The following is a 14,706-nucleotide window of genomic DNA, read 5'->3' as shown; positions in this document are numbered from 1 at the left end:
AATGTTCCACTCAGGCCTTGTTTTCTCTGGGAAGCCTTTTCTGAACTCTCAGGTTAGCCTCTTGCTCCCGTGACCCTCTGTGTATACCCTCTATTACACCACCCCCCATATTGAAGGGATCAGCTTATGTGTTGTCTGCTGTGAGAATAAAATTTAGGATGGTAAGGACCATGTCTATTATTCCCAGGTATAATGTAGAATCTCAATAAATATGTCACACTGAAATCTATGAGGAAGATGTTCTGCCTGGTAAGATGATGATTAGTGGTTAGGAGGGACTAGGGAATTGTCTTCTCTCTCCTCCCCATCTCTATTGCACAATCACATACTTTTAGAATGATGAATTTCTGGAGGTAGGTAGAAGTAGATATTGGCGAGCAGGAAGTTTTGGCCCACTTAGAGGATTTTCCAATTGGCTTTCCAGGACCTCTCAATCTGAGACAGGCCCAGGACACCAACTCTCAGTTTTCAAATGAAGAAGAAAATGGCTCTGAGGTAATGTGGAGAGAAATGCTATGATGGTATATCCTCTTTCCCTGACTCTCTTTAGGTGATAGAGGCTAAATCCTCAGCTGGACCCACTGACCAGAAGCCCAATGTGCAGGTGTAGGGAGTTATTAAGGGGTTCTTCAGGTCTGATGTCTGATGGGTGTTTTACACTACAGCATCGTGGCCAGGCATGGTAGCTCATGCCTGTAATCTCAACACTTTGGAAGGCCAAGGCGGGCAGATCACCTGAGGTCAGGAGTTCGAGACCAGCCTGTCCGACATGGTGAAACCCCGTCTCTACTAAAAATACAAAAATTAGCTGGGTGTGATGGCAGATGCCTGTACTCCCAGCTACTTGGGAGGCTGAGGCAGGAGAATTACTTGAACCCAGGAGGTGGAGGTTGCAGTGAGCCAAGATCATACCACTGCACTCCATCCTGGATGACAGAGCAAGACTCTGTCTCAAAACAAACAAACAAAAAACAAACAAACAAAAACTAGAGCATCGTAGCACATGGATGGTCTTTGGATGTCTGGTTTTGAGACTACATTCCTATGTGGTTAGTTATGGAGCTTCCCTGGACTTGGGTCATCCATAATTGGGAGGAAGTATGGAGAGAATTTTTTTTTTTTTTTCACTGCTTCCCAGCAGCTTCTCCAGGTCTGCAGGGACACTGGGTCTCTAGTGTCCCAAATAGGCTGGAAATTTCATGATTCAGTCTGCTAGAGAAAACCCATCCTCTTGTCCTCTTCCCACATATTCTCACTTTCAGGTAATACGGGTAATTCTACATAGCTTAGTGACCTCTATCATCTCTTGCAAGGGGAGGAGGCAGCTGGGAGCAAGACAGTGAAAACAGGTGGGCATCCAACCCTCAGGCCCCTTAGCGTTTCTAAGGCAAACAAGACTTCTGTTTCCTATCACTGATGAGGTGGGCTAAGCTGTGTATTTAGCCTGGTGGATAAGGCCTGTCCAAGGCTTGGTATGAAAGGCAGACCAGGAGTCAAAGCCCGATATACTAAGGCATAAGAGGTGACAAAAGGCGATGAAAAGAGTTGGCCTGGGGGTGAGGAGACCCAGGGGTTCGTCTCTCTGCTCTGCTATTTACTAGTTATGTGAACATGGGCCCAGCCTTCCACTCCGGGGCTGTTTCCTATAATGTAAAATGAAGAGACTTAAATTAGATATCCAGGGCTTCTGCTACGTCCCATTTTCTCTATTTCTGGATGTTGGGGATGGTGCAGAAGACGCTGAAACAGAGCTGGGACGTGACAGACACAACTGTGAGAAGCCACAACAGGGAAGGTGGACGAGAGGGCGAGGAGAGCAGGGTGTGGAATAAATCGCTGGACTTTAGAATGAAGGGCGCCCAGAGCTGCCTCGAAAAGGAGTGATTCCTCAAGGGGCATGGTCTTGGCCCAGATAACTTTGGTAATACGTGGACAGGGGAATAGGGATGCCCGCTCAAGTTCTCAAAACGGACCCCGCCCCTTTCCAGCCAATTGTAGCCTTCCTCCCCATAACGCCCAGCAGCCACTGCCAAACCGCGCACTGCAACCGAACTCTACCTAACTCCACCTCTCTAGCCGCCTAGCACAGTTCCTCATTTTTTATTGGTTTTCTAAACTGTCACTCAGAGAGTACTCGTATGCGTTGGTTGTCCCCTAACCTACCCTTTCTTTCCCTAGTAATCTCGCCTCTTGCGGCACTACCCGCCTCCTGAAGCCAATTTCCTTTATTCGATTGGATAGTCGGAATGCTACTTTTCATGGAGCAAAGCTATGATTGGCTGCATGCGGCAAGGCTCGCGCAGTTACCAGGCAGCGGGCTAGACTGAGGCTAGTTACCACGTCAGTGAGCTGACAGGGAAGGTAGCCGGCTCCGCTGCCCGTCCCGGCCGACTCATCCTGGCGGACTGTGCAGTCCCACCCTGACTTCGGCCATAATTTCCAGGAAACAGGCTCCTTCTCTTCTCCCATCTGCTACCAGAGCTGGGAGAGCTGCTCGGAGACGCCTCCAGGGTGCGGGCTGGACATGAGCAGCGGCTGCCGGTCCTGGGACTAGGCCCCGCCATTTTGGATCCGCTGACAGGTCAGCGAAGTCTCTTCCTAGAGTTCCGGTGTGGTGAAGGCCGCCCTGACTTCGCAATAGGGAATTAGGAGGAAGGGCCCTTAAATTGGGCGAGCCAGGGTGGGCTAAGGACGCAGCGAACAGGAATAAGACGAGGGAAGGGTTGTTGTGGGAGGGAACAGGAAGGTAGCAGGGGCAAAGGTCAGGCCCCTGCCGCAGGAGGGGCGATTTCTGCCCTCATTACTGATCCTTTGCAGGTGCCCAAATCTATTTTCCCAGGCTTGACCTAGTCTTTAGCTTCTCTTTTCCAGCGCTTTCTGCATCCTAAAGAGCCCAGTACTCAAAAGCTGAAAGGAAACCTAAGAAGCATTGTGTCTACTTTTATGGGTTTTCAGACTGTAGATATGAAAGTCTCTCTCTAGATTCTGTACAGCGTCTACTTCTTTGTGACTGCCTCACTAATACAAAGGAACTGCTTCATTTATACTGAATGATGAACTAGTGCACCCTAGAATCAGGTTGTCACCAGACGGACGTGTGGAAGGCTTGAGGTTATAGCACAGGGAACTGGGCTATGAGAAGGCTTTCCTCTTACAGGACAGCTCAACTGCCAGTCTGGATCTGTATATAAACACTAGACCTATCTTCTGGGCCTATTTATTCCTTTATACAATCTTTCACAGACATTCTTTTCTGGTGTATGTTTTTGTTGACATTTCTCTCCCAGATCTTCTCTTCACCAAGGAGATGAGGCTTAATCATAAGGAAACCACTCTGTTATGACGTATTTGACTGAGAGCAGAGAGATGTTTGAGTAATGGCAAAGTTTGGTATTGTTGGCCTATTATTTTTAGTGGGCAAAAAGAGTCATGAGAGATTTTCAGCCAGTTGTAGGGTCAGAGCCCCAGAGTGAGTGATGGAACATAACCCTAGAGAGTGTAGTTTATGGCACTGTGATGACCTTTGATAAACTGCTGTGTTGTAAAGCTGTAAAAGTCCACCAAGGGTAAAGAATGCTTTTAGAAATAAGGAATAGTGTAGATGGTGTTTTTTTTTTGTTTTTTGTTTTTTGTTTTTTTTTTTTGAGATGGAGTCTCGCTGTGTGGCCCGGGCTGGAGTGCAGTGGCCGGATCTCAGCTCACTGCAAGCTCCGCCTCCCGGGTTCACGCCATTCTCCTGCCTCAGCCTCCCGAGTAGCTGGGACTACAGGCGCCGCCACCTCGCCCGGCTAGTTTTTTGTTTTTAGTAGAGACAGGGTTTCACCGTGTTAGCCAGGATGGTCTCGATCTCCTGACCTCGTGATCCGCCCGTCTCGGCCTCCCAAAGTGCTGGGATTACAGGCTTGAGCCACCGCGCCCGGCTAGATGGTGTTTTTAAATGCACAATGTGGAAACTTGTATGCCTTTAATTCAGGTATACAAGACACTCTAGGCCCTGTGGAGGATACAAATGGAAAGGTCTGCTTTGGGATTGCTCAGTTAATGCACTTCTTAAAAGTAGTAGCGTATATGTGCAGTGACCTAGCTAGAGCAAGTAGTAGGTTAAGAGCAGGATCAACCTAATGCCTTTTGGTATGTAGTGGGCACTCAATAAATGTTATCTCTATCTGGGATTAGTTTCAATATGTGATCAGAACTTGTGGCCTGCTTTTGGTCCTGGCAGTCAGGAACACTTTGCACTTTTGCATGATGAGGTAGTAACAAGGAGGATCAAAACGTCATAGTGTTAGAAGAGAAAACTATTTAGGATCTTGGAATGACAGCTCAATTTTTCCTACCTTTGTCCTTATTAAATTGAAATTTCATAATTTCCCTTTACCCTTCCTACCTTTGTCCTTATGAAATTGAAATTTTTGTATGTGTTGGGAGAAGGGGGATGGCATTATTTATGCTTCACGTGTGTTGATTTAGAATTAGTGGGATGGAAATGGTACAGGAAACTATTTGCATTTTAACTTGCTGATCTAAGTGTAGAATTCCTCCCCTCTCCCCGCCCCCAAAAAAGTAGTTGAACGCAGCAAATGAAATGACATAGCTCAGGGGGTACCCAGGTTTGATGATCCTGCCTTGCTCACTTGGGCCATTGCCCTGTTGAGTTGATATGCTTTGCATAACAGGCAATCTAGTCTCTGGGTAGGCAGTGTGATCAATCCAGGATCCAGTCATCCCCAGTTGAGCCTGAGGGTGACTGTAGAGGCATCAAAACGTTTTCTCTTTCTCTCTCTCTCTCTCTTTTTATAATCCTAAATGTCATTTCTAGATAGGAATAATTTTCTAGATAGGAATAATTCCCACTCCTACCCACAAATCAGAAAATTCATCCTTCAAATACAAGTTCTAAACTTGTATTTGAGCTTCTTTTTAATGGTGTTTATAGATAGTGTGTTCCAGTCTTGACAGTGATGCTCATTGGCACAGTGGGAACTCAGGTTATAGACATATCTCCTCAGTAGCCGGGCACCAATCCCAGTTTCAGCTCAGAGTTCTCAAAGTTCCACTACTATTTTATTTCCCTGTGTTCCAGAAGTCAGGATGACTGCCACTTTTACATAATAACCTCATTGATAGGGTACTTAGACTGGCTACTGTGGGCAGCTAGAGAGGAAGAAGACACAGCTCTTGCTTTTGAGGAGACTCTATTTATAGAGTACTCACTGCAAGGATCACCCTAATCTTTGTATGACACTTCTCATTGGTTGATCACACTCTATATCCCTGTGGCTCTGTGTGATTGATTAGAATGATTCTGTTGTTGGGTTAATGGTGGGATTGAATTTAAGGGTGTATGTTTTTGTTAACATTGTATCCTCAGGCTGGAAGAGCTATGTAAATATAATGGGCTACTGTTTAGCTGTTACTCTTTTTTTTAATATTTCAGTATGTTCAACTGCAGTTGTTTAACTAAATGAAAATATAATAAAGCAATGTGCTGATTTGGAACCCCAGTAATAATAGAAGTGATCATAGAAGTGATTATTTGTTCTAGTAGTAGTGGAAATTATCATAGTAGATGCAATAGTCGTATGGAAGTATGATGGCAAAGTAATGGTTTGCCAGTCATACAAACCAGGGGCTACAAGCTCACATGCCTAAATGCCAGGCAGGTAATGTAAATGAGTGAATTGAGTCCCATGGGAATGTATTAGGATTAGTGGGGACTCTGGTGTACTGGAGAACCCATGCCTTTATTTTTTTTTTATCTTTCATTTTAATTTCTTTTTATTGAGACAGGGTCTTGCTCTGTCACCCTGGCTGGAGTGCAGAGGAGCAATCACAGCTCACTGCAGCCTTGACCTCTGGGGCTCAAGTGATCTTGCCACCTCAGCCTCCCAAGTAGCTGGTACTACAGATGTGTGCCATCATGCCCAGCTAATTTTTAAATATTTTGTAGAGACAAGGTCTCACAATGTTGCTCAGGCTGGTTTCAAACTCCTAGACTCAAGCAATCCTACCACCTTGGCCTCCCAAAGTGCTGGGATTATAGGAATGAACCACCATGCTCAACCCATTCCCTTATTTAAAAGAGCCAACTGTTCCTTCTTCAACAGATTGTTACTGTTTTAGAATGCGAGCACAGAATGACCACCCTATTTTTCAGGAGAAACTGGAAATTTAAATCATTGTGTTTTCTAATTGCTGGAAACTAGTTAAAAATATTTTTGTTTGTTTGTTTTTTTTCTTGAGACAGAGTCCCGCTCTGTCACCCAGGCTGGAGTGCAGTGGCCGGATCTTGGCTCACTGCAAGCTCCGCCTCCCGGGTTCATGCCATTCTCCTGCCTCAGCCTCCCGAGTAGCTGGGACTACAGGCGTCCGCCACCTCGCCCGGCTAGTTTTTTTGTATTTTTGTAGTAGAGACGGGGTTTCACAGTGTTAGCCAGGATAGTCTCGATCTCCTGACCTCGTGATCCGCCCATCTCGGCCTCCCAAAGTGCTGGGATTACAGGCTTGAGCCACCGCGCCCAGCCTTAAAAATATTTTTAAGCCTTTTTCAGGCCAAACAAAATATGTCTGTGGACTGGATTCTGCCCAATGGCTACTGGATGATGACCCTCAATAAACAAAATGGGCAGGCCTTATGAGACTTAATCACTGCAGTTCTCTATGCATAATCACATAGACTTTTTCTTTGTCCTGCTCTGCCAGCTGTCACCTTTATACCTTGGGTGCCCTGAGTGGCTAAAAGATGGAGTGAGATAGAGAAACTTTGTTTCATTTTTCATCTCTAAGCTGGCAGAAGGGACAGCTTTGGACATATTAGTAGCTTCCTTATAAATTATTCTTGAGATACTCTCAGAATCTCCACAGTGGGAGGAGATGGCATGCCAGAGCTGAGGTACACTGTTCACCTGATTATCAGGTCTGGGAGGATTTTCCAGTGATGCCTTGTCAGGGCACCAGCTTTTTTCCCAGTTTAACCTTCTTTTACTTCCACCCTTTGAGTAAATTTCTTGAGCTCAGTAAGTTGTTTCCTAGTTTAGTAACTTTGGTTATTCTCAGTAAAGCACATAACTATGGTGTGTTCCTAGGCCATCTCTGGAAATGTTAAAAGATCTGCATCTTTAGTGTTTCTCTGGCTTTTTTAATTTTTTAGATGGAGTCTTGCTCTGTCGCCCAGGCTAGAGTGCAGTGGCGTGATCTCGGCTCACTGTAACCTCCGCCTCCCGGGTTCAAGCAATTCTCCTGCCTTAGCCTCCTGAGTAGTTGGGACTACAGGTGTGCGCCACCACACCCGGCTAATTTTTGTGTTTTTAGTAGAGATGGGGTTTCACCATATTGGCCAGGCTGGTCTTGAACTCTTGACCTCGTGATCCGCCCGCCTTGGCCTCCAAAAGTGCTGGGTTTACAGGCGTGAGCCACCGCGCCCTGCCTTCTCTGGCTTTTAAACAGATTGAGTGAACATAAACCTTAGAAGGGCCTATTGCTGGTCCTTCAGCTCCCTACTACCATCTACCTTTTCAGAAGATCTATCGGTTTTCTTGATTTGTGCAGCTCTGTATTAGACACAAAGGCATCATGAAAAAGAAAAACAAACTTGCGCTTTTGCCTCTGGATAATTTATTTGCTAGTTGGATAAGAACAATTTTTTTTGAGACAGAGTCTCTCTCTGCCACCCAAGCTGGAATGCAGTGATGTGAGATCTCGGCTCACTGCAACCTTTGCCTCTCAGGCTGAAGTGATCCTCCCATCTCAGCCTCCTGAGTAGCTGGGACTATAGGCGCTTGCCACCAAGTCTGCCTGATTTTTGTATTTTTTGTAGAGACAGGGTTTTACCATGTTGCCCAGAGTGCAGTGGTGTCATCATAGCTCATTGCAGCCTTGATTTTTTGGGCTCAAGTGATCCTCCTGCTTTAGCCTCCCTAATAGCTCGGACTTCAGGCACGTACCACTATGTCCCACTACTTTTTATTTTTATTTTTTAAATTTATGTTGCCTAGGCTGGTCTCTGACTCCTAAGCTCAAGCATTCCTCCTGCTTTGGCCTCCTACAGTGCTGGGATTACCGATGAGAACTACTGCACCTGGCCAAGGAAAATGTTTAAAAGTGATTAAGAGGCCAGGCGCGGTAGCTCATGCCTGTAATCCCAGCACTTTGGGAAGTCAAGGCAGGCAGATCACCTGAGGTCAGGAATTCAAGGCCAGCTTGGCCAACATTGTGAAACCCTGTTTTTACTAAAAATATAAAAATTAGCTAGGTGTGGTGGTGGGCGCCTGTAATCCCAGCTACTCGGGAGGCTGAGGCAGGAGAATCACTTGAACCCTGGAGGTGGAGGTTGCAATGAGCCAAGATCATGCCGCTGTACTCCAGCCTGGATGACAAGAGCAAAACTCCGTCTCAAAACAAAAAAACAAAAACCAAACCAAACAAAAAAACCATAAAAGCAATTAAAAAAAAAAACAACTTAAACACTAGTGTACTAAAAACAGCTATTTAGAGCCAAAGAAAATAAGACATATATGAATAATTGACAGTTATATTAAAAATTATATATTTCACAAAAATATGAATGTGCAAATAACACTTGAGGAGATGTCAGGAAGATAGATGTGAAGAAAGAAGCATTATGATTTAGCTGGTAGGTAAATGTGGGTTCTTTTTACCTGTATGGAAGGTTTGTGACTTCTGGTAGAGAAGCAAATACAGAACACCAAAAAAAGGTTTGCCAGTGTGGCTCAGAGTCATTGTCTTCTACAAAGTCATTTTTCTCGTGAGGTGGATGTGTGCTGTACCACTCTTGAAGAGTTAATCTTGATGTAGTTAATTCATTTGTTCATCCAGTATTTATTGATCATTTTTCTTACTATGTGTCAGGCTTTGGAGATAAAAAGGTAAATAAATCATGGTCTTTCCCCCTGAGATAGAGCCTGATAGTCCCATGGTGGAGATATACTAAATAAATAATTATAAATTGGTATGAGATGTGTTTATTTTTATTTTCTTTTTTTTTTTTTTTTTTTTTTTTTTTTTTTTTTTTTTTTTTTTTTTTGATACGGAGTCTCGCTCTGTCACCCAGGCTGGAGTGCAGTGGCCGGATCTCAGCTCACTGCAAGCTCCGCCTCCCGGGTTCACGCCATTCTCCTGCCTCAGCCTCCCGAGTAGCTGGGACTACAGGCGCCCGCCGCCACGCCCGGCTAAGTTTTTGTATTTTTAGTAGAGACGGGGTTTCACCGTGTTAGCCAGGGTGGTCTCGATCTCCTGACCTCGTGATCCGCCCATCTCGGCCTCCCAAAGTGCTGGGATTACAGGCTTGAGCCACCGCGCCCGGCGCTATTTTTATTTTCATTTATTTATTTGAGTCAGAGTCTCGCTCTGTCACCCAGGCTGGAGTGCAGTGGCACAGTCATAGCTCAGGGCAACCTGGAACTCGTCGGCTCAGGTGATCCTCCTGCCTTAGCCTCCCAAGTAGCTGGGACAACAGGTGTGCGCCACCACACCTGGCCAGTTTTTCTTTATGTTTTGTAGATGCAGAGTCTCGCCATGTTGCCTAGGCTGGTCTTGAACTTCTAGGCTCAACTGATGCTCCTGCCTTGGCCTCCCAAAGTGCTGGGATCACAGACATCAGCCACTGTGCCTGGCCAAGATATGTTTAAATAGAGATAGGTACAAAGTGCTGTGGGTGGCCGGGTGTGGTGGCTCATACCTGTAATCCCAGCACTTTGAGAGACTGAGGCAGGCAGATCACTTGAGGTCAGGAATTTGAGACCAGGAGTTTGAGACCAGCCTGGCCAACATGGCCCAACTCTACTGAAAATACTAAAAAAGTGGAAAAAAGGGCTGGACTTAGTGGCTTACGCCTGTAATCCCAGCACTTTGGGAGGCCGAGGCAGGCAGATCACCTGAGGCTGGGAGTTTGAGACCAGCCTGACTAACATGGAGAAACCTCGTCTCTACTAAAAATATAAAATCGGCCGAGCATGGTGGTGCATGAATGTAATCCCAGCTACTCAGGAGGTTGAGGCAGGAGAATCGCTTGAACGTGGGAGGCGGAGGTTACAGTGAGCTGAGACTGTGCCATTGGACTCCAGCCTGGGCAACAAGGGGGAAACGCTGTTTAAAAAAAAAAAAAAAAAAAAAAAAAGTGGAAAATAAATAAATAAATAAATAAAGTGGTTGTAAGCTTGTTCTTAGAACCACTGTGATATTCTGACTCCCTCATTGACTTTTGGATGGAATGAGTAAGGGTTTATCAGGTGGACAAGAGTGAGAAAAAACATTCAGAATAAGGCCGGGCGCGGTGGCTCAAGCCTGTAATCCCAGCACTTTGGGAGGCCGAGACGGGCGGATCACGAGGTCAGGAGATCGAGACCATCCTGGCTAACACGGTGAAACCCCGTCTCTACTAAAAATACAAAAAACTAGCCGGGCGAGGTGGCGGGCGCTTGTAGTCCCAGCTACTCGGGAGGCTGAGGCGGGAGAATGGCACAAACCCGGGAGGCGGAGCTTGCAGTGAGCTGAGATCCGGCCACTGCACTCCAGCCCGGGCTACAGAGCAAAGACTCCGTCTCAAAAAAAAAAAAAAAAACATTCAGAATAGAAAGGGAACTTCATATGCAAAGGCAAAGAGGCAGCAAAGACCATGACTTTAAAAAGTAGGAATGACGGGGCACGGTGGCTCACACCTATAATCCCAGCATTTTGGCAGTCTGAGGCAGGCAGATTGCTTTGAGCTCTGGAGTTTGAGACCAGCCTGGGCAACATGGCAAAATGTTGTCTCTACAAAAAATACAAAAAAATTAGCCAGGCTTGGTAGCTTGTGCCTGTATTTCTAGCTACTTGGGAGGCTGAGGTAGGAGGATCACTTGAGCCTGGGAAGCAGATGTTGCAGTGAGCCAAGATTGTACCACTGCACTCCAGCCTGGGCGACAGAATGAGACCCTGTCTCAAAAAAAAAAAACCCAAAAAATAAAAAACAAAAGAACTTTTTAGGGTCTTTTATTTTATTATTTTTTGAGCTGGTGTCTTGCTCTGCTGCCCAGGCTGTAGTGGTGCAATCTTGGCTTACTCCACTTCCTGGATTCAAGCAATCCTCCTGCCTCAGCCTCCTGAATAGCTGGGATTACAGGCCCCTGCCATCATGCCCAGCTAATTTTTGTATTTTTAGTAGAGTGGGGATTTCACCATGCTGTCCAGGCTGGTCTCAAACTCCTGACCTCAGTTGATCTGCCCGCCTTAGCCTCCCAAAGTGCTGGGATTACAGGCATGAGCCACTGCCCCCAGCCGAGGGTCTATTTTATACAAAGAATATGTGTAGCATATATGGGGCACCAGTGGCTGCCACCCAGCTTGAAAAACAACATTACCAAAACTGAGGCTGCATGTATGCCCTTCCCTGTTAGTTCCCTGACACTCCCTGCCCCTTGCCACTATTCTCAGTTTTTTTTGTGAGCTTCTCTGGGGTATAGTCCTAGAAGTGGAATTGCTGTAATACAGGATATGAAGTGCTTTAGCTTTGTAAGATAATGCCGAATTGTTATACAAATTCATATTAATTTAGATACATAACAGCCATTTGGTCTGCATTTTTTTACCAATTTAAAAAGAATTGTTTTTTTTTTTTGGAGACAGGGTCTTACTCTGTTGCCCAGGCTGGAGTACAGTAGTGTGATCATGGCTCACTGCAGCCTTGACCTCCTAGGCTCAAGTGATCACTTCAGCCTCGCAAGTAGCTGGGACTACAGGCACGTGCCACCATGCCCTACTAATTTTTAAATTTTTTGTAGAGATGGAGTTTTGCCATGTTGCCCAGGCTGTTCTCAAACTCCTGGGCTCAAGTGATTCTCCTGCATCGGCCTCCTGAAATGCTGGATTACAGGCGTGAGCACCTGGCCTTTTAAGTATTATCAGATTTAAAGTGTTTTGCTATTTCAGGAATATAAAGTGGTATATCATTATAATCTTATTTTGTAATTTTCCTGATTATTAATGAAGCTAATAATCTTTTCATGTATTTATTTGCTGTTTATGTTTCCTATTCTATGAAACGCCTATGCATGTCTGTTACCAATTTTGGGGAGGGGTTATATGTGTAGTTCTTGTAGTTTTGCAGCAGTTATTGTATGCTCTGTATATTATTCCTTTATTAGTTTTATGTGCTACAAATATTTTCTTCTGGTTTGTGCCTTATCTTTTCCCTCTTTTTTATGGTATCTTTTGAACAGACATTTTAAATTTTAACATTGTTGAATTCACCGATTTTTTAAAGAGGTTTTACTTTTTGTTTCCTGTTTAGGTACTTCTCCCTTATGCTGAGTTTATTAAAATACTGTCCTGTAGCTAGGTGCTGTGGCGCACACCTGTTGTCTCAGCTATCCAGGAGGCTGACGTGGAAGGATTGCTTGAGCGTAGGAGTTTGAGTCCAGGTTCGGCAACATAGCAAGACCCTATCTCTAAAAAAAAAAAATCAAAAAGAAAATATTCTCATATATTAGCTTCTAAGAGATTTCAAGTTTTGCTTTTCATATTTAAATAATCTGAGATATATTTTTGGTATTCCATTAAATAAGAATCCAATTTATTGTTTCTTTTTCTTCTGCTTTTGTTTGGATATAGACAGAGTTGCCAAGTGATACAGTGACTCCTCTTTGGATCCTGTTGAGGTAACTGGGATGCCACAGAGCACTGGGGGAATGTTCTAGACCCAGCTTTAAATGGACAGTGCTTTCAAGGGTACATGTTACTCAGAGTCTCTGGACCAGTGGCTTCTCTGGCTAAGGGTATTAGTTGGTATTTATTTAGTTGTTCCCTCTCTTATTTATTTTTTTCTATTAATTTTTCATTTGTGTGGGTACATAATGGATGTATTTCTCTTGTTATCTCTGACACAAGATAAATCTTAAGTTTGTTTCTACTATACTTTTATGAGGTTTCTGCAGGCCTTTATGACCTTGTGACAAGGGATTTCTCGGCCATTGGCTACCAGACAGCAAGTGGTTCATCAGTTTCCCATCTGAAGCTGAAGGGCACAACTGTTTGGAGATTCCCTGAGTGAGGAGACATACACTCAGAGACCTAGAAGGAGATTAGGCAGCTCAGCATAATACTTGAAAATAATTCCTCTTCATTCCCTAGATGTTTCTTTTTTTTATGAGACAGAGTCTCACTCTGTTGCCCAGGCTGGAATGCAGTGGTGTGATCTCGGCTCACTGCAACCTCTGCCTCCTGGGTTCAAGTGATTCTTCTGCCTCAGCCTCCCAAGCAGCTGGGATTACAGGTGCGTGTCACCATACCTGGCTAATTTTTGTATTTTTAGTTGAGGCAGGGTTTCACCATGTTGGCCAGGCTGGTCTTGAACTCCCAACCTCAGGTGATCTGCCCACCTCAGCCTCCCAAAGTGCTGGGATTATAGGTGTGAGCCACTGCGCCCAGCCCTGGATGTTTCTTTTTTACAATGATTTTTTGCTTAGACCTTTGCTATCTTAGAAAGTGGTTAGTTCTTTCCTAAAGAGCTTATTCATTTTTAGTAAATCCGTTGATTAAAATTTAAAAGTAGTTAATAGGTAATATATGTTTGTGACACAAAATTCAAAAGGTAAAAAAGAATATACAGAGAAAAGTTAGTCTTCCTTTCACTCCTCCACCACTCAGTTCCCTAGTCATCTGGTTTCTTTCCCTGGAGGCAGCAACCTCTTAGCAGTTTCTTACAAGTCCTTCCAGAGACCTAGAGCATATTCATCTTGCCTACATGATTTAAGGAAGGGGAAATACGAGGAGAGATTTAATATTTTCTCTTCTGATTCTTTAAATCATTTTTGAATTTATCTTTCCTTTATTTCTAAGTTCTCCTCCTCCTCCTCCTCATAAGAGAGGATGGTTGTACATTCATATCATTGAACCTTCTCAGAAGAGAACATTGTTGTATTCCTAGAGCATGTGGAAAGCAGATAGTCTTCTGAGACTAACCTAGTTCTTTAAATTGTCATTAATATAAATCTTGTGTTGGATTCCCTTGTGGACTGGGGACGTGTTGTGGGCATGGACACATTATTATTATTATTATTTTATTTTATTTTTTTATTTTTTTGAGATGGAGTCTCACTCTGTCGCCCAGGCTGGAGTACAGTGGTGCAATCTCGGCTCACTGCAAACTCTGCCTCCCGGGTTCATGCCATTCTCCTGCCTCAGCCTCCTGAGTAGCTGGGACTACAGGCGCCCCCCACCATGCCCGGTTAATTTTTTTGTATTTTTAGTAGAGATGGGGTTTCACTGTGTTAGTCAGGATGGTCTCGATCTTCTGACCTTGTGATCCGCCCACCTCAGCCTTACAAAGTGTTGGGATTACAGGCGTGAGCCACCGCGTCTGGCCTATTATTATTTTTTTAAGACAGAGTCTCGCTCTGTTGCCCAGGCTGGAGTGCAGTGGCACAAACGCACTCTCGATCTACTGCAGCCTCGATCTGTCGGCCTCAAGCAATCCTCCCACCTCAGCCTCCCTACCAGCTGGGACTACTGGTGTGCACCACCACACCTGGCTAATTTTTGTATTTTTTGTAGAGACAGGGTTCGCCATGTTGCCGAGGCTGGTCCCGAACTCCTGGGCTCAAACAATCTGCCCACCTCAGCCTTCCACAGTGTTGGGGTTTAAAGGTGTGAGCTACTGCGCCTGGCCCCTGGACAAAATTTGTACCAGTTTCTTTTTTCTTTATCATGGTG

General features: G+C 44.8%; 1 protein-coding gene across 9 annotated transcripts in view; it reads left to right on the top strand.

Moving 5' to 3' along the window:
- The first annotated feature begins 2,302 nt into the window (after window positions 1–2,302).
- GBF1 (golgi brefeldin A resistant guanine nucleotide exchange factor 1) overlaps window positions 2,303–14,706 on the top strand; it is a 137,794-nt gene continuing 125,390 nt past the window's right edge. For all 9 annotated transcript variants that reach the window (XM_009215246.3, XM_009215245.3, XM_009215244.1 and 6 more), the window contains exon 1: window positions 2,303–2,581. The gene's annotated coding sequence lies outside the window, so the exon portion shown is untranslated. The remainder of the gene's footprint in view (window positions 2,582–14,706) is intronic.

The sequence above is a fragment of the Papio anubis genome, chromosome 11 (assembly GCF_008728515.1).
Source record: "Papio anubis isolate 15944 chromosome 11, Panubis1.0, whole genome shotgun sequence".
In the NCBI taxonomy this organism is placed as follows: Eukaryota; Metazoa; Chordata; class Mammalia; order Primates; family Cercopithecidae; genus Papio; species Papio anubis.
This window is presented reverse-complemented; position numbering and strand designations above follow the sequence as displayed.